Source organism: Melozone crissalis, unplaced genomic scaffold, assembly GCF_028551555.1.
Source record: "Melozone crissalis strain CALT ecotype California unplaced genomic scaffold, PUWL_Pcris_2 ptg000156l_1, whole genome shotgun sequence".
NCBI classification, from domain to species: Eukaryota; Metazoa; Chordata; class Aves; order Passeriformes; family Passerellidae; genus Melozone; species Melozone crissalis.
In genome coordinates, this window is record NW_026535927.1 from 183,681 (window position 1) to 202,388 (window position 18,708).

General features: G+C 47.8%; 1 pseudogene; it reads left to right on the top strand.

Annotated features, from left to right (window-relative positions):
- The window catches only part of LOC128948755 (CUB and sushi domain-containing protein 2-like), a 137,947-nt pseudogene that overhangs the window by 83,889 nt on the left and 35,350 nt on the right, over window positions 1-18,708 (top strand).

Consider the following 18,708-nt stretch of genomic DNA (forward strand, 5'->3'; position numbering starts at 1 on the left):
TTTTTTAGGGGTTTTACCAGGAATTAGATTTCATTGTTTTTCAGGGGTTTAACAGCTCTTTTTTTAAAGGAAGAGCTGATTTTGGGGAGTTTTCTTGAGGGTTTTCTTGGAGACAGACAGGAAACTGGACATGACTGATTCAGTGCCTGGCACAGGACAGGAGTCAGGAATCCTCTTAAACCTTGGCTAAACCTGATCCTTGCCAATCCAAACCCTCAGTCTTGGGTGTTGCTGAGCAGGGACAGAGCTCAGTGACAAAACAAGGGGTTTTTCCTTAGGGTTTATCTGTGGTTATTTTATTTTCTTTTCTGACTTCATGGTTTGCAGTCAGATTTGAGCTGAGAAGGGGATCAAGAGGCAGCTGGTGGGGGGAAGGAGTGAAATCCCTAATTTGGGAAGGCTGTGGCAGGAAAAACTGAGGAAAGGTGGCAAAAGGAGCTCATCCCCAGCTGTGAGTGGGGAACAGAGCAAATCCCACATTAGTTAGTGGTTTGATAATTCCAGCACAAACTCAGGGTGGGATAAACCTGATTTTTCCAATGAGAACTTTCAGGCAGCAGCACCTGGAGCAGGGGATGGTGGCTGGGGACATTTCCAGGCTCCAGGGATGCTCCATGATCCTTTTCCCTTGCAGCTCCCTGTGGCGGGCAGTACACAGGCTCAGATGGAGTCGTCCTGTCCCCAAATTATCCCCAAAACTACACCAGTGGCCATGTGTGCCTGTACTCCATCGTCGTGCCCAAGGACTATGGTACCATGCTTGGAATTTTTATGGGATTCTCTTCTTATTTGCTGGGTTTTTAATGATAATTTTTCTAAGTTCATCCAGAACTGGAGATAAGGAAGATGGGAGAGGAGGTAGCAGGAGAGGTAGCAGGAGGTGCTGTTGGGTGCTCTTTGTGCTGGAGTCAGAGAAAATTCTGGATTTGTCCAATTTTGTCCATTGCAGCTAATCAATAATTATAATTCCTCAGTGGAATTCTGCGCCTCGTGTTCCCTAGGCAGGGAAAGGGTAATGAGCCACAGGAAATTCCCAGTGGGCTGGGAATCAGTGGGAAAATGTTGAGTTAATGAAGCCAGGGGAGTCTGGTGCTGCCTCTGGAATTTGGGGATAAATAAAAGGCTCCCATTTTTCCAGGCTGTCACTCCCTGCCTGGAATAAAGGCAGCTGAAACGCAGGACAGAGGTTGTGCTGGGAAAAGAAATCCCAGTTTGGAATGTTGGGAATCCTGGGGGGTCAGGGCTTGGACTGGACGGTCCTTGGGGTCTGGTTCAGCTCAGGGGATTCTCTGAGTCCATGAAAATGCCTTGGCCCCAGAGGCTGGGTGTGGAGGGCGGTGTAGGGACAGCAATGGGGTGGCAATGGGATGACAGTGGGGACAGCACTGGGATTGAGTGAGGATGATGGTGTAATGACACTGGGGACAGAAGTGTGGTGGCACTAGGGACAACAGTGGGACAGTAGTATGGTGACATTGGGGACAGCAGCATGGTGATGCTGGGGACAGCAGTGGGATGGCAGTGTGGTGACATTGGGGACAGCAATATGGGGATGCCAGTGTGGCGGCACTGGGAACAGCAGTGTGGTGGCACTGGGGACAGCAGAGGGATGACACTGGGGACAGCAATATGGGGACGCCAGTGTGGTGGCACTGGGAACAGCAGTGTGGTGGCACTGGGGACAGCAGTGGGATGACACTGGGGACAGCAATATGGGGACGCCAGTGTGGTGGCACTGGAGACAGCAGCGTGGTGATGCTGGGGACAGCAGTGTGGTGACACTGGGGACAGCAGCGTGGTGATGCTGGGGACAGCAGTGTGGTGGCACTGAGGACAGCAGTGGGATGGCAGTGTGATGACACTGGGGACAGCAGCGTGGTGATGCTGGGGACAGCAGTGGGACAGCAGTGTGATGACATTGGGCACAGCAGTGTGATGGCCATGGGGACAGCAGCATGGTGGCACTGGGGACAGCAGTGGGATGGCAGTGTGGTGGCACTGGGGACAGCAGTGGCCGGTGCCAGCCCTGTCCCTGTCCCCACAGTGCTCTTCGGGCAGTTTGCCTTTTTCCAGACGGCGCTCAATGACGTGGTGGAGGTGCACGATGGCCCCACGGAGCACTCACGGCTGCTCAGCTCCCTCTCAGGCTCTCACTCAGGTAGGGAGCTGCTCCCTATCCCCTGTCCCTGTCCCTGCTGGAGACAGCAGCTTTGTCACAGCTGTCACCCAACACCCACTCTCTGTGGCTCATTCCTCCACCTCTGTGTCTCTCCTGTTTTCCCTCCTCCCCATCCAGGGGAATCTTTGCCATTGGCCACCACCAACCAGATCCTCATCAAATTCAGCTCCAAGGGTCAATCCACAGCCAAAGGCTTTCATTTCGTCTACCAAGGTGAGTTCAGGTGTGTTCTGGAAGTGTCCTCGGGTCGCTCCCAGGGGTGTCCTGAGTGTCCTGAGCTGCTTTTGGTGTCTGGGGGTTCTGAGCAGGGAATATCACAGGGAATTAGGATTCCTTTGGGAGCAGAGCTCTGGCAGGGCTGCTCTGGGTGCTTTGTATTCTGCCCTTTCATTCCCACTCAGCCTGAACCCTGCACATCCCAGGATTACCATCAGCCCCATCCCAGCGTCGTGCCCGGAGTCACACAGGGAATTTGGAGATTTATCTCCCAGCAATTCTCCCCAGTGGCATTTTTAGCACTTTCGCTGGGTGCAAGCAGCTGAAATCCCGTCTGGCAGCTCGGAAATCCTCCCTGTGTGCGTGTCACAGGCTCGGGGCTGTCACACTGCTGCCCCTTGATCCTTTCAGTAACAGCTTTGTGCTGCGCTGGGCGAGAACAACTCGGGGATTTTATGGGAGTAAATAGCAAATGATGCATGGAACAGTGGGAAAGCAGAAGGGATTTCTCACCCACGTGCTCCCTGGAGTTATCTGTGGGAACATCCAGGCTTGTGCTGCAAAGAGGGGACAGACACTGGCACGACCTGACCTGAGCCTTCTGCAGGGGTGAAGCAAAGCATGGTTTGGATTTTGGAGTAGTTGGAGATCTGTTCTCTTGAATTCCTGCCTAATGAGTGTGAAACAGCCGTGGTTGTGATTGTAATCTTCAAAGAGCTCAGCAGAACAAAGGTTTTGATGAAAGCAGGGAAGGTTTCCTCCTCCCTCCTGCAAGAGCTTGCACGGGAAGCAAGGGGAAAAGGGCGATCCTGATTTGGATCTGCCTGGCCAGACTCTAATTAGCTAAACACTCATAAATTTAAAGCAACTCAGAGGAAAATATTAATTGAATTCTTCCTTGGCAATAGACCTGGGTTTTTTTGATGGGTTTTTCTCCTCACTTACCTGCCAGACTCATTCCTGTCTTTGTAATTCCCAGTATTCAACAGGAAAATCAATAATTTTAGCACCATCACAACTTAAATCCCCCTTTTCTCTCTTTTCCAAAGGAGATTTTTTTCCCAATTACTGTTCCTTCATGACCATGAGGCCCAGGGAGCTGAGGAACCGAAAGGCTCCTGCATTGGGTGACAAAACAATGTTTTGGGAAGCCACTGCCAAATCCTTTGGTTCCCCTGGGTAAAAACAGCCTTTTGGTGTGGGGAAAGTTCTCTGGAAGGAGGCAGTGGGGGGATTCTGGATGTCCCAGCTGCTTTTATTTCAAGTATAGAATCATTAAATCATTAAAGTTAGAAAAAACCTCCAAGATCTTCAAGTCCAACCTTCATCCAGGTGCCCCCATGCCCACCCAGCTGTGTCACCAAGTGCCACCTCCACTCGGTCTGGCATGGAGCCACTTGAACTCAGATCACCTGAGCTGGCAGAACTGGGAGTGAAATGTTGTTTTTTTTCTCTTCTCAGTGGTCATGCTTGGATTCAGCTCACTTTTGGGGTTTAGGTGCTTTGGGATTTAGGAATGATCAGTCAATGGTCATGCTTGGATTAAGCCAATCTTTAGGATTTAGATGCTTAGGGGTTTAGGAGTAATCACTCAATGGTCATGCTTAGATTAAGCCAATCTTTAGGATTTAGGTATAATCAGTCAATGGTCATGCTTGGATTAAGCCAATCTTTGGGATTTAAATAAAATCAAGTTGTGGTTATGCTTGGATTCATCCTCTCTTTGTGATTTAGATACTTTGGGGTTTTGGATACAATCAGTCAGTGGCCAAGTTTGGATTTAGCCCCTCCTTGGGGTTTAGATACAATTGGTCAATGGTCATGTTTGGATTCAGCCCCTATACTTTAAGGTTTTAGATACAATCAGTCAATGGCCAAGTTTGGATTTAGCTCTTCCTTGGGATTTAGATACTTTGGGGTTTAAGTACAATCAGTCAATGGTCATGTTTGGATTCAACTCTGATACTTCAGGTTTTTAGATACAATCAGTCAATGGTCAAGTTTGCATTCAACCCCTCGTTGGGGTTTAGATACAGTCAATGGCCAAGTTTGAATTCAGCCCTTCCTTTGGGATTTAGATACTTTGGGGTTTAGGTACAATCAGTCAATGATCATGTTTGGATTCAGCCCCAATACTTTAGATTTTTAGGAACAGTCAATGGCCAAGTTTGGATTCAGCCCCTCCTTGGAGTTTAAATACTTTGAGATTTAGATACAATCAGTCAGTGGCCAAGTTTGAATTCAGCCCTTCCTTTGGATTTAGATACTTTGGGGTTTAGGTACAATCAGTCAATGGTCACGTTTGGATTCAGCCCCTCCTTGGGGTTTAGGTACAATCAGTCAATGGTTGTGTTTGGATTCAGCCCCTCTTTGGGGTTTAGATAAATCAGCCAATGGCCAAGTTTGGATTCAGCCACCCTTTGGGATTTAAACACTTTGGGGTTTAGGTACAATCATTCAATAATCATGTTTGGATTCCCCCCCTGACACTTCAGGCTTTGGGTACAATCACTCAACAGTCAAGTCTGCACCCAGCACCTCTCCGCATTCAGACGCTCAGTAATTCCAGTGTAAAACAGACAAATCTTCTCTCCACCATCTCCCTGCCAGCACTAACTCTGTTTTGCCTGTGTCCTCCCTGTGTGCCAGCCGTGCCCCGCACCAGCGCCACGCAGTGCAGCTCGGTGCCGGAGCCGCGGCACGGCCGGCGCCTGGGCAGCGACTTCGCCGTGGGCGCGCTGGTGCGCTTCGAGTGCAGCCCCGGCTACAGCCTCAGGGGCTCCCCTGCCATCCAGTGCCTGGCCATGCCCGGGGCCCTGGCCCAGTGGAACTCCTCCGTCCCCACCTGCATGGGTAGGTGCCACCTTGGTTTTTTTAAAGTTTTTCTGAGTTTTCTGGTGTTTGCGTTCTTGTCGCGCGCTTTATGTAAATAATTATTGTTCTGCGTTCTTTTATGGAGGAGGAGAAATTTTATGGGCTGTTGGTTTGTCCAGTGTCATTGGACAAGTGGCATTGTCACCCTCCAATCCACTGTCACTTTTGGAAATCTATAACTGTTAGAAATTAAAAGCTCTCTTTTTACCTTGAAAAGAGCAGCGTGTCCACGGAGTTTTATTTTAAGAGGAGAAATTTGATGGGCTGTTGGTGTGTCCAGTGTCATTGGAGAGGTGGCTCTTCCACCCTCCAGTACACTGCCACTTTTGGAAATCTATAAATGTTAGAATCAGAAATGAAAAGCTCTCTTTTTACCTTCACATCATTTTATTTCCTATAGCAACAGGTAGGTGGCACTGGGAGAGGTGGGAGCAGGGTGGGTGGCACTGGGAATGTTGTTGGGAGCTGTGCTGCTCTCTGGGTTGTCCTGAAAGGGGACAGGGGTTGGATGTTGGTGGTGTTTGTGGGTCTCTTCCAGCTTGAAGAAAAATCAACAGCAAAACAAAGCACTAATGAATTGAAATGTAAATGAATGAAATGTTCAAGACTTCTTTAGAACCTCTTGTGGTTCTGTCCAGAGAGGTTGTGGCTGTCCCATCCGTGGAAGTGTGCAAGGCCAGGTTGGACAGGGATTGGAACAATCTGGGATAGTGAAGGTGTCTGGGAGAAGGGATTTGGGGATCTTTAAGGTCCCTTCCCACCCAAACTGTTCCATGGTTGTCTGATAAAAAACAAAGCCCAGCCTGGCTCTGAATAAGAACAGTTTAACCCCAAATTCCAGGGAATTGACATTTTTGATCCAGTACTCTTGTGAGATCTGGGACAGCATCTCAAATAAATCAGATCTGGCTGAAAGCTGCTTTCACATCCTCTGAAGGAGAGGATGAAGATCATCCTCGTGTGCTCCCCACACCCAAGGAATGTGCCAAAAGTTGCACGAAAAAGTTACTGGAAAGAGGATTATTCCTAAAATCTCATCCTTAAATCACAACCAGCTCTCGATTTCTTGTAATTTTAACAATGTTTTTTTTTAGCAAAACCAATTCCTTGTGCTTTCCTCCCGGCAGTGCCCTGCGGGGGGAACCTGACGGAGAGGAAAGGAACCATCCTGTCCCCAGGCTTCCCTGAGCCCTACCTGAACAGCCTCAACTGCGTGTGGAAGATCACAGTGCCCGAGGGAGCAGGGATCCAGGTACAGCCAGGACAGACAGCAGGACACTCGGGGTGTGCTGCTCTCACATGATGGGAAATTGCTGTTCCTCGTAGGACAGGGATGGGTTGATGTGGAATTCTCTGGAATCAGGGATTTATTTATTTATAGCCAGGATTAGGCAGGGACTCATTGGTGACGTTTATTGTGACGGTGTTCACAGGGGTCTTAGGATGAGGGAAGAGATGAGGATCTGACTCCATGTTTCAGAAGGCTTGATTTATTATTTTATGATATATATTCTATTCTATTCTATTCTATTCTATTCTATTCTATTCTATTAACTATACTAAAAGAACAGAAGAAAGGATTTCATCAGAAGGCTAGCTAAGAATAGAAAAAGAAGGAATGATGACAAAAGCTTCTGTCTTGGACAGACAGTCTGAGCCAGCTGACTGTGATTGGCCATTAATTAGAGACAATTAACATGAGACCAATCACAGATGCACCTGTTGCATTCCACAGCAGCAGATAATCATTGTTTACATTTTGTTCCTGAGGCTTCTCAGCTTCTCAGGAGGAAAAATCCTAAGGAAAGGATTTTTCAGAAAATACCACGGCTGCAGCTTGTGACCAGGCAAGGAGCTGTGCCAGGGGAGGGGCAGGTTGGATTTAGGGAAAGGTTCTCCTTCCCCCAGAGGGTATTTGGGCACTGCCAGGGTCCCCAGGGCATGGGCACAGCCCCAGGGATGCCAGAGCTCCAGGAGCATTGCCAGGGAGGCACAGGGTGGGATTTAGGAAGAGCAGGCCCGTGGTCCCTCAGTGTGACCCTTACTCTGGCACAAAAGAGGGGGAATTTGAGTTAAATTTTAGTTTTTTATTGTGATTGTCCAGGGAGGCTGTGGATCCTCCAGCCCTGGAAGTGCCCAAGGCCAGGTTGAGTAGGCCTTCCAAGCTGTTCCACTCTTGGATAGTGGGAGATGTTCCTGCCCACAGCAGAGATTTTGGAACGAGATGAGTTTTAAAATCCGTCCCAAACACTTAAAATTCTTTGGGTCCCCCACCAGTGCTGAGGTCTGCACTTCCACATGTCACCAGGATCTGCTGTCACCCATCAGCTTCTCTGGGACTTCCAGGAGGGCAGAAAGCCCTTGGAGAAAGATTTTGGCTTTTCAGGACCTGAAACAGCTTCAGGGAGGGGTCTCAGTGCAGCCCCCAGGGAGGGAATGACCACGGAGCTGGAGCTGGATCCATCCTGGCTCCACTTCCCTCAGTGTGACCCCTACTCTGGCACAAAAGAGGGGGAATCTGGGTTAAATTGTAGTTTTTTATTATGATTGTCCAATGAGACTGTGGATGCTCCAGCCCTGGAAGTGCCCAAGGCCTGGTTGAGCAGGGCTTCCAACCTGTTCCACTCTTGGATAGTGGGAGATGTCCCTGGCCACAGCAGAGATTTTGGAACAACATGAGCTTTAAAATCCATCCCAAACTTAAAATTCTTTGATCCCACATTTTTGGGTCCCCCACCAGTGCTAAGGCCTGCACTTCCACATGTCACCAGGATCTGCTGTCACCTGGTCACGACCCATCAGCTTCCCTGGGTCTTCCAGGAAGGCAAAAAAAGCCCTTGGAGAAAGATTTTGGCTTTTCAGGACCTGAAACAGCTGCAGGGAGGGGTCTCAGTGCAGCCCCCAGGGAGGGAATGACCACGGAGCTGGAGCTGGATCCATCCTGGCTCCACTTCCTTTGCGTTCTCCATTATTAGATCTTAATTCCAGCATCGCTTTACCCCCTTTTTTGCGCAACAATTAAAGGTTAAACAACTGTAAATCAGGGAAGGAGGTGAAATTGAAGCTTTCTTGGTAACAGCACTCAGGAGCAGGATTTTTATGTAATCAGGGTAGAAGCTGGCACTTCTGCCATGAATTATTCATTCCCGGAGCAAACCTTCCTGAGTGAATTAATTTATACACGTGGCAGTAAATAGATGCAGATCCCTTGTGAATCCACATGTCAGACTAGAATTAGGACCTTAAAAATGTTTATTCCGTTAAGCTGGAGGAGGGGGGGAGAGAGGAGAATAAATAATTTAGGCGGTGTAAGAGCAAACAAAACGCTCATTCTCACTCAGCTTCCAATAATGTAAATCACGAGAGGGGTGTAATGAGGCAGGAAAAAAGGGAAAAAAGGGTCAGTGATGGCTCCGTGGGGGTCACTGAGATTCCTGCTGGGTGAACTCCGCTCACTTTCTGCTAAAAAAAATATTTGGGAGGAACTTTACAGCCGGTTTTATTACCCGGAGTAAATCAAGGAGGAAATGGCTTCAATGGCTGAAGTGGGGGCATTGATTTTGGTTTTATTATTTATTATTTTATTTGATTTTGGTTTTATTATTTATTTTCAAACGGGGGGTTTTGATTTGTTGTGCAGCAAGGCAGGGGTAAGTGGGGAATTGGGGTGGATGAGGAAATCAGGGAAGAAGATATGGAGAGAAAGGGAGAAGGTTCACACGTGTGTAGTCAAAGTTTGAGGGCAGTGAAATCTCCTCACTGCTCATTTTTCCCAATTTTCCAGCACTCTCCTTGTTTGGAGCCAAGCTGTACAACTCATTTATGCTCCTGATTTATCTTTGAGATTCCTTTTGGATTTGTTGGGGTTTTTTGCCTGCCAATTCAATTTGAGATACCCAATGTTGGAAAATTTCATCCAGACCTTTCAGCTTAAATCTGAATTTTCCCCAAAACAGGTGGTTTTTACCCAGGTTTTCTGCCTCACTCTCACCCCATTCACCAAACTCGGGTTTTTAATGGGACACTGAAAGCTTTGAACCATCAGCATTTAGGATTTAGGCAAAATCCTTGTTAATGGTAAACAAAGCTGAGCAATTCCTTGGAGATCCTCACTCAAGCACGAGCTGCTTTTCGGTATAAATGCAGATTTCCCAGCTCTGCTTTTCAGTATAAATGCAGATTTTTCAGCTCTGTTTTTCTGTATAAATGCAGATTTCTCAGCTCTCCTGATGTTTCTCATCCAAGGATTTGTGTTGTTGTTCCAACTAATGGAGCCAAGTGACTTCCTAAGGCCTCCAAACCTTGTGGGGCATGGCAGGGAAAGGTGAAATCTGAAAATGCACTCGAGTGATCCCTCTAAAAGCTGAGGAACAAGGCTGGAACTTGATTGGATTTTTAAAATCCTGTTGTTTAATGTGAGGTGGTTTTTGGGTTTATTTTATCTCCGGGGTGCTGCTGGTTGCTCTCATTTGAAAGGGCTCAAAGTCTTCAAGGATTTCTCCAAATGGGGGAAAAAAGCTGGGATTTTCAGCAGCTGTAAATGAGCTGGGCAGTTCCAGGAGCTCTGGAGCAGCAGCAGAAAATAACATTTCTATTTGGAAGTTTTGGGGGAAAAATAGCTGGAAAATCCCAGTGGGAACAGTCAAAGGCAGAATTCTCCAAATTTTGCCAGTGTTGAACCCTCGGAGTGTGTAAACTCAATTAGTGACCCTTTAATTGCTGTTAATTTGATTTATTCCTATTATTTCAAATTTTTTTTCCTTTGTTTTGTTTCTCTCTGCAGATCCAGGTGATCAGTTTTGTCACAGAGCAGAACTGGGATTCCCTGGAAGTGTTTGATGGAGGAGACAACACAGCCACCATGCTGGGGAGCTTCTCTGGTACGTGGCCCTCGAGCCCATCAGTTCCTGCCTCATTTCATTCACCTCACAAAATTAAACTTTAAAAAAGCATCAAAAGCCAGGAATGGATTTCAAGGGAATCATGTGCTCTGTTGGGTTGGGAATTACAATTCCAATTTCTACCTGTGGGAAGGGTTGAGAGGGAGCCTTAAACACAAAACCAGTGGAGTTTTATTCCTGGAAATGGGAATTCCCTCAGCTCTGCTGGGATGTGAGGCCACCACACCTGGCAAGGTGACCTGACCTTGATGTCCCCCAGAAAGGGTGAAAGGCTACAAAACAAACTCTTATTTTTCCTTGGAATTTTTGTATTTCCTTTGGAATCCTTGTGTTTTTCTTTGAATTGTGGCTTTTAGCAGAGCAGGCTCCAGGAGCTTTGAGAGCCTTTCAAATTCAGCACCACTGGCAGAACAATGGCCCAAAACCTCATTTATTTAACAAATGTGCCCAAAATGCCCTGAGCTAGGCAGGAGAAGGGTCTGGGATGGAGCTGCCTTGTCCTGCTGCTGCAGCAGCTTCCAGGGGATGAAGGAATCCCGAATTTTCCCAAATTTTCCCGAATTTTCCCAGACCTGCGCTCCACCCACGCTGTTTCCCATCCCTTGGTGCTTTTTGTCTGTCGGTGGCCAAGCTCCAGGGGCTGAAATCCAGGAAAGGATTTCAGGAAAGGCCCTGGGTATTTCTCAATTGGCCTCGTTAGAAAGAACCTGATCAAAACCAAGAGGAGCTCATTAAGTTGGAAGGACTTTGTGTTGTCAGGAAATCTCTGAGGAGGGGGAGAGAGATCCTCTCTGTGAAAAATGCCCATCAGTTGTTTTTAACATTTTAAAAGTTTAATAGTAAATGTATCATTAAATATTAAAATAATATTTTATATAATTATTTTTCTAATATATTTTATCTATTATAATAAAATATATTGTCTATAATATATAGTATATAATATATGATATATAATATATGATATATAATGTATAATATATTAATATAAAATAGTAATATATTATTATATAATACATATGTTATATATTATACATAATATTATATTATATATTAATAATGTGTATTAATATATAATATTATTATTTAAAGTTTTATTTTACAGATAATAAAAATAGTAACGAAATGGTTATAAAAATAGTAATATAATTAGAGTAATAAAAGTGTTGGACAATTTGGATTAGGACAATATGAGACAATAAAAACAAAGAGTTATGAACAGTCTGGGTATCTTTTCTGGGCAAAATAAGCCCGAAAAAAGGACCCACATTAACAGAGGATTAACCCTTAAAAACAATAACCTGTTGCATATTCATACATCTCATCCATGATGCATAAATTCCGTTCAAACACAGGATTCTGTGTGGTCAGTGCCAACTTCTTCCTCTGAATCCTGACGGCACCTTCATGGCTGAGCAGTCAGGAAGAATTTGATTTCTTCTGATAATGGACCAATAAATTATTTTTCTCTGAAATATTGAGGTGTCCTGTGGCTGCTATCTCATTGCAAGTCCTTTCTTTAAAAAAATATCTTACATAGCTTAGTTTCTATTTTAACATTTTGTTATAACCTAAAACTATATTTAGCACACTACTGAAGAGAATTAATCCAGCATCACTTTCCAACACAACCCATATACCATCCATTTGAATATTTGCCAAAAGCCAGTCATCAAACAGGCATTTCTCACACTCTCCCCTGCCTTTGTGCTCCCCTTGTTTTGCCAGGAACCACGGTGCCTGCTCTGCTCAACAGCACTTCAAACCAGCTCTATCTGCATTTCTATTCCGACATCAGCGTCTCTGCCGCCGGCTTTCACCTGGAATACAAAAGTAAGAGCAGCTCCAGCCTTGATCCCGCAGCTCCTGCGCGATGGGGAGGTGCCTGCAGGGCTGGGGAAATGGGGGAAGGAGCTGCTGTGGCTCCCTGCTCTCAAGGAGGGAGTGATAAATAGAGGAAAGATGGAGCAGAGGGGTGGGATGAGCCTGGTGGCAGTTTTTTGTGGCACAAAGGGTTAAAAAATCCGTGGGTGCAAGGCTGGGATCTGGGTTTGGGAAGTGCTGCTTGCCAGGGACTTCCAGCTCTTGGCATTCCCTGCTGGAACCAGCAGGTCTGGATATGTCCTCATCCCAAAAATCCTGGCTGGAAGAGTCCTCAGAGGTCATCCCCTGAGGAAAGCAGGGTCAGAATGGAGATAAAACTGAATTTGAGCATTTTGATGGAGCTTGAGCTTGGAAAAACTGCAGGATTTGCACAAAGAGCCTGGGCAGGCTCTGCTCACAGCCGAGAGCTGAACCCCATGTTATCACTGTTATCAGTGTTATCAGGGGGGGTTTCTGCAGTGTTTTAGTGGGTGCTGGGGATGTTCCCCTCCCTCCCCTGCTGGATGTGCTCCTGTTCCCACAGCCCAGCACCCTGAGCTGCCCTGGGCACATTGCTGGATCCAGGAATTCCTGTGCTGTGTGCTCAGAGCCCCGCACAGGAGCATTCCCAAGGTGGTTGATCCATCCTCCTTGTCCAAGGGCACCTCTGGAAGCTCTGAGGTGGTGTGGGCACCCCTCCTTTTCAAAAACACCTTAAAAACATCTTTAATGTCCCCTCCAACCCAAATTCTGTGGTGGTGTGGAGCACTTGAGTGGGTTCCTGGTTAGGGATGATCCCAACTCTTCCTGGAATGGCAGCACTTTGCTCCCAGCAAGGCTCATGCCAGTTTTTTTTTGGGAATACAGACCCCAGCACGTGGCTAAATGTGTGATCCTAGCCAGGATCCTTTCGAAAAGAAATCCCCAGTGGTGAGAGAACAAACCTGAGTGAGGCAGGGAAGAGAATCCTTTGGGAAATGGCTGTCAGGTTTGGATGGGGATGACAAAAACTCATTTTCCCCTGGGTCTGTGTTTGATTCCTGATGTCTGATCAGGAGAGGTGGAGGTGCCTGTTATTTTGGATAATACTGGCAGAGAATCCTGGAATATCCTGAGCTGGAAGGATCCACCAGCATCATCCAGTCCAACCCTGGCCCTGCACAGGCATCCCAGCAATCCCACCCTGTCCAAACACTCCTGGAGCTCTTGGGATTGTTCCCATTCCCTGGGGAGCCTGGGGGGAAGAACCTTTCCCTAAATCCAGCCTAAACATTTTGGGGTTATCCTGCAGAGCCAGGAATGGGATGGATGATCTGTGAAGTCCAAAACTTCCTGGAGCTTTTGGGAATGTTCCCATTCCCTGGGGAGCCTGGGGAGAAGAACATTTCCCTACATCCATCCTAAACATTTTGGGGCTGGTTATCCTGCAGAGCCAGGTGTGGGGTGGACGATCCTTGCAGGTCCCAGCTCAGGATATTCCATGATTTTTCCCAGCTCTGCTGCTGGTGAGGGTGAGCCTGGGCTTGTTTGGAGGGAGTTGGGTGATTTAGGACCCTTCCCACCCAAACCAGTGTGAGATTCCCTGCAATGGCACAGCTGGAGCTGCTTTAAAGCCAAGCAGCACTAAAACCTTCCAGGATTTGCTGCCTTTACTCACTGAAACCCTGTCCATTATTGGATCCAGCAGGATTACAGCCACCACAGGATTGGGAGAGGAAAAAATGTGCTCAGCCTGTGCTCTGGGAGCTGCAGGAATCCTCTGGCTGTGACTCTGTTTCTTCTCCAGCTCTATTCCAATCGATAAATCCTTTGAGCACCCTCCTGCAAAAATCACGGCCAGGTTTTTCATGAGCCTGGGGATTATCAGCCCTGTCTGTTTCCTTGGCTGAGGAAATTAATAGGTGTTGATTTTCAGGGCAGCTGGAAATAATGTGATTTCTGCTCTGTTTGTACAATTGGAATCTCCCAGCCCTGAGCCCTGGGTTTGGTTTTTTTTTTTTTCTGTGTTTTTTTCTGGGAGGAAGTTGGGAGAGATGAGCTCAAACAGGGGAGGAAAACTCAGGTTTCTCCCTCACTGTGGCGCTCAGGCTGAGCTCTTACCTCTGCATGCTCCAAAGCCAGGAACAATTTGGGACTGAGTGAAAGGCACTGATGTGAAGGAGAAGTTATTTAAAGCCATTTTCCCTGCTGCCTCTCTGAAGGTCAAGCAGCACATCCAGGAGCAGGGAGGGAAGCGTGACTGGGCTTTGGGAGGAGACTCAGCCTCTCCTTGCTCCTTTTCTCTTTTATTTTCCCCCTGCCTGGGGCTCTGTGGGGAGCAGGAGCCCTTGCAGGGATGCAGGAGGTTATGATGGAGAGGAGCTGCAGGATTCATTTTATATCCCTGGGATGTGCAGAGGGGAGATGGGGGAAGGAGAGGGGAGATGGATGGAGAGGAGAAAATGTGGGAAATGGAGAGAAAAAAATGTGGGAAAAGGAGAGAGATGTGGGTTATAGAAAGAAAAGAAGGAAAGGAAAGGAAAGGAAAGGAAAGGAAAGGAAAGGAAAGGAAAGGAAAGGAAAGGAAAGGAAAGGAAAGGAAAGGAAAGGAAAGGAAAGGAAAGGAAAATGAGAGGGAAAGAGAAGGAATAGGAAAGGAGAAACAAAAGGAAAGGGGGAAAGGAAGGGAAGGGAAGGGAAGGGAAGGGAAGGGAAGGGAAGGGAAGGGAAGGGAAGGGAAGGGAAGGGAAGGGAAGGGAAGGGAAGGGAAGGGAAGGGAAGGGAAGGGGAGCCCATTACTCCTCACGAGGTGTCACAGGTTGTTAGTTGGGTTTGCAGCAGGACATTCCCAGCTGGAAATGTGGAGATGGAAATGGGCTGTCCCTGGAGAATCCATAATAAACAGAATTTCCCCACCCAGAGTCTGTGGTGGTGGATGGCAAACAGGAGCGGGATAGAACACAAAGCGTGTTCCCATCCCTGCAGGCCCCAGCCCAGCCCCAGCCCCACTCCCTGAGCTCCCACCTCCCTTCTCCCCACAGCCGTGGGTCTCTCCAGCTGCCCGGAGCCCGCGGTTCCCGGCAATGGGCTGAAGATCGGCGAGCGCTACCTGGTGAACGACGTGGTGTCCTTCCAGTGCGAGCCGGGCTACGCCCTGCAGGTACAGCCCCAGCCCCAGCTCCCTGCTTCTCCAGACCTGCACTGCCTCAGGGCGGGACTCTGAACTCCTTATAAAGTGTTTTAGCAAGGTCTCCTCACAGCTCAGTCCCACAAACAATCCTTTTCCTCTCCTCAAGCACACAGAACAATCCTTTTCCTCTCCTCAGTCCCAGAGAACGATCAATTTCCAGCCCCAGAACCAAGGACACCTCTGCAGCTTCAGCCCCAAAAAGTGCAAACAGCAGGGAATGGAGGGGAGCAAACTGGGAGGGTGGGACTGCATCACCTGCAGCTGGAATTGGACAGTTAACCCCATATGGAAGTGGACCAAAATTTATAAAAGTGTGAAATTTTGTGACTCAGGGTCCACCTTGGATCCAACCTGGGTCCATCTCCAGCCTTGTGCTGCCCAAGGTGTCTCCTGTAAAAACCTTCTAATAAATCCCTCCTTTATTCCTGTAACTCTGTTCCAGGTCCTTGAGCATCACCAGAAGGATTCCTGCTTTTCTGGGTTCCCTATATTCTTTACACATCTATTTCTACCTCTGTTGTTATATTTGTGGTCAGTCCCAGTATTTTTCCCTGCCTTTTCCCAAGGCAGAAAGACAAAACACATTCCAGAGCTCCAAGCTGGGGGTCCCAGGTTCCTGTTCTTCCTTGGCTCTTCCAAGATTGAAACCAGCTCTTGGAGACACAAAGTTTAGTCCCTGTCTGTGGGAGAGGATTCAGAGGTGGTTGAATTACCTCACTATTTATGATTATTTTTGTCAATTATGCTAATTTGCTAAATTTGTACAACTGTATTCACTCCCCCCTTAGAGGAATGGGCATTTTATGGACATTTTTCCATATCTTCCTCCAATAAAGACCAGCCTTTAGATGACCTCCTACACTATTATTATCTCCAAAGATAATCCCCAAGTGTGAAAGATAATCTCCAAATCCAGTTGTTTAATTCCTACATTCTTTAAGGCATCACTTTTCTGGTACCCCAGATGCAACAGGCATCTCCCTCTGGATCAGATCCATCTTGCAGGGAATTTTTTCCTTCCAGGACACGGAGGGGCTCTCCCCTTTGTTTTCCATCCACCTCCCAAACCCCTGTTTTGTTTTCCATCCCTGCAGGGCCACTCTCACATCTCCTGCATGCCGGGCACGGTGCGCCGCTGGAATTACCCTCCACCCCTCTGCATTGGTAAGGAATCAACTTCTTTCTACCTGGCTGATATTTATAACACTTCCCTAAAATAAAACAAGGCTAAAGAGCTGATTTAGAGAAATTTCAGGTTGGTTTTGCAAGTGTGAGGAAACATTGGGTTGCCAGGGAAATTGTGCCTGAGAAGTCCCCGTGGGCTGCCTGGAGTGCTTTGTTTTGGATGTTACAGATGTGGCTCTAGCACAAAATGTGAAACACAGAATTATCCCCCATTCAGAAGGGAAACCCTCCAATTTCCTCATGCTGGAAGCAGGTTGGTTTTATGGCTGGAGGATTTTTTTCCATCTGAAGCGTGGTTTATTTCTGTGGGATGTGTCTGATACCACCAAAGCTGCTCCTTTCACCGGGGTCTGGTCTCTCCCAGGATCCCAACTTGCTATGGCCACTCTGCTGTCCACAGGTCACTTGTCCAGGTCACTGTTTGCCCTCAGATCTGTTCAGATGTTCAGGCCTGGACATTCCATTTTCCCTGTGGAAGAGGCCTGGAGGTGAATGGAACTTGCAGGAGGTTTTTAAAAATTATTTTCAGTCATTTGCTTTTAGCAAATGTAGATGTTTAATATTCATATTGCACATTTTGCAGCTCTGAGAGAGACATTTATGCATTTAATAGCTTTAGTTAACAGTTATTTTGGGCTCCTGCTGTTCCAGCTTACATCATTTGGCTTTAAAGTAATTATAAGAGCCAACAGTTCTTTTATCTGATGATCTGCAGGCCAGGAATAAATGGAGAGATATTTCCAGGAGAATGACTGAGCTAAAGGGCCCGTTCCCCTGGAGCTGCTCTGAATGGAAGCAGAAGTCCTTGGGCTCAGCTGGGAGATCCCAGCATGGAGGAGGATCCCAAAAGCTGCCAAACCACAAGTTTTGTTCTTTGAATCAGCACCAGCCTCCCAACCCAGCAGAATTTTGGCTATGCCTGTATTTTCCCCTCCTTGGGAAAGGCCAGGCTGCTGCAGAGAGGCAGAAAAACATCTGGAGCCACTCCTGGAGGAGTGAATGTCACCTTTGTGGGTGTGACAGTGCTGGGGCTCTGCCCTGTGCCCACCAGAGCCCCTGCTCCAAGCACAGTTTGATTTTCTGCTGGCCTGCTTCCTCCAGCTGCTGGGCACCTAAATAATTCAGCAGCAGTTCTATTAAAGAGCCATTAGGAGGGAAAAGAAAGAGAAATCTTCTGGGAGAAACCTTGTTAGGAGCAGGTCTGGGCTAATGAGATATTGGACAAAGAGCCTGTGCCTGGCTGTCACAGCGAGTTAGAGAACACCTGGCTGGATTCAGCTGGGTGCTGCTGCTGGGACCACGTGGAGGTCATCCAGATAAGTGTGAGGAGGTGCTGTCAGTGCTTCAATTTCATGTGGTGCCTTTTGTAAACATATTTTTGTGCTGCCGTGGCTGGCAGTGGGCTGCAGGCAGCGAGCAAACACTCCGTGCTGGGTTTATCAGTGACAGACTGCCCAGAGATTGGCAGGGGAATGGAGAGGCTGTAACTGGGGTCAGAATAGCATCACTCAGCTTCTTCACAGTCATTCTTTGAGCTGGTGAAGGTGTCAAGAAGTGCTGGTGCCTGGTTTGGTGCAATGTCTGTGGGCAGAGCAGGTGTCCATCCCCTCTGTCACTGCTCACATCTGGCTTTCCATTTCTGGTGGCCCAAACTGGATCCCTGGGCTCAGTCTTCATCTCCTAAGGGCAGGAGAAAGGCACATCCATTCCTGATGTGGCCCTGGAAACTTGGTGCTGGTTCCTTTTTCTCAGCTGAGTCTTTAATTCCTTCATTTCCCATGGCCCTCACCCAGACAAGCCCCTCAGGGATCCTGTGACTGGATCCTGACCATGAACCCTGTTGTTCTTCCAGCCCAGTGTGGAGGAACAGCAGAAGAGATGGAAGGAGTGCTCCTGAGCCCAGGATTCCCGGGAAATTACCCCAGCAACCTGGACTGCACGTGGAGGATCCTGCTGCCTGTGGGGTTTGGTGAGAGAGATGGGTTTGGGTCGGTGCCATCGCAGAAGAGGGGGTGAAAAATCAGAGAATCCCTGACTGGTTTGGGTTGGGAAGAACCTCAAGATCATCTCATTCCACTCCCTGCCAGGGAAATTATCCCAAAGTGCTCCAAGCCCCAGCCTGGGGCACTGCCAGGGATCCAGGGGCAGCCACAGCTGCTGTGGGCACCCTAAACCAGGACTTCCCCACCTTCCCAGGGAGGAATTCCTTCCTAAGCTCCACTCCAAAGCTCCTCTGTGTCAGTTTGAGGGTTTGCCCTGTGTCCCCAGGGCAGTTAAAGTCCTGCTGAGTGCCCAGGGTGTCCTGGGCTGTGCAGGTGGGC